This window comes from Nematolebias whitei, chromosome 20 (genome assembly GCF_014905685.2).
Source record: "Nematolebias whitei isolate Nwh7 chromosome 20, NemWhi1, whole genome shotgun sequence".
NCBI lineage: Eukaryota > Metazoa > Chordata > Actinopteri > Cyprinodontiformes > Rivulidae > Nematolebias > Nematolebias whitei.
In genome coordinates, this window is record NC_056517.1 from 13,456,538 (window position 1) to 13,458,233 (window position 1,696).

Consider the following 1,696-nt stretch of genomic DNA (forward strand, 5'->3'; position numbering starts at 1 on the left):
ATTTGTTAAACAGCTTGTCAGTAAACTTCTGCTCTGCAGCTATAAAAAGGCTGCAGAATGTGGATTTGACTAACAAGCACAAATCTTTGACTGTTTATAGAATTACTAACTGTTGGAATGAATGGAAGCAAAAGTGAGACAGGAAAATGCAAAAGTGTATCTTCCCTAAAAATATTGTTTGTGTATTTTATCTTCTTCAATTTGCTGTTATTGGCAATTTGGGATGACAGCAAACGGAGGTAGAACCAGTGCGTGTGTGTGTGTGTGTGTGTGTGTGTGTGTGTGTGTATGTGTGTGTAGTGAACCTGATCTGAACCTGATCTGACCTCAAATCTTGATCAGATGAACAGTGACTGTTATTTCATTGATCTTCATCCAGAAATACAGTTTGAGCCATCTGGTGACTTTCTTTCTTGAATTAATCAAGCAGAAAAGACAATTCTCTATGATCATCACTGTTTTACAAATGTTTGATAATCAAATTGTGTTAGTTCACTCAAGGTTACAGGTTGAAGAGAACTACTCATTTTTATTTTACATAAACAGTAAGTAATGATTTTTATTCCTCATTCAAAGAAGAAATCAGGTTAATATGCATTTCTTGATTTTCTGTCTTCAATGAGCAAGCTTTTGTAAGTATGTGAAAGGTCGAGTCTTGGTCAACTAAAATGTTTACTGAGAAGAAAATGTCATGTTTAACTATTTGAGAAGATAATCAGAGTAGAGACTCCACGAAGTCTGCTGTTTCTCCAATAATCTTTTCTGTCTGTTAAGCAATCTCATTCTCTGCCCTTGGCTTATCATAACATCTTACGTCACAAAACACACCTCTTTCTGGTCCATCCACGAATCAGAAAGCTCTAAAATTGACCCGGAAGTCAACTCATTTAAAATGTGGCAACTTCCCGGTTCTGTTAGAGTCTGGGAGTGATAGAGATTGAGAGTCTCAGAGTGATGGAGGTTCTGAAGAAGTTCTAGAGTCTGAGAGCTCTGAAGGCTGAAGGAGAAAACTCTGATGTCTGATGGAGAAAGTCTGATGTCTGAAGCCCAGAGTGCTTCCGTTGGAATACAGAATGCAGTGACGATGTTGGGATTATAATTTCTGTTTGAACACCACGCACGACTCTCGAAGGATTTCAGCTGCTCAACGGAGACGCTGAAAGAGTCTGAAGGATTCTATACCGAGCTGATGTCATCGTCAACCAGGTAACGATCTACTTCAACCGAGCGTACCGTCGCAAGCTGAGATCTGATGGAGCGTGCACGTTTTCTGGTCAAACAAATTAATTCCCTCACAAATCTCTCTGTAAGATAAATCTCCATTTCCATCTTAAACTCTGCTTTCTCCTAAAATCAGTACAGATATTTAGAAATATCTGAAGCTAAGTCCTCAATCACCGCCGCGTGATTGAAGCCCAATTTTTGTGAAACTTGTCTGTTATTATTTTCATATTTTGCCAAAATTAATGTAAATGTTTGATGTTAAACTTTGATTCTGAAAATAAATGACCGCATTCATTTGATGGGTCAAAGATAATAACGTCTCTCGTTACATTTCTGTTAAAATTCAATGCACGACATTTACACAGTCAGAAAGATGAGGAACTCGTGAAAAGTATGAATATATTTCCCTATATTGTCATACTACAGTGTGTGTGTGTGTGTGTGTGTGTGTGTGTGTGTGTGTGTGTGTGTG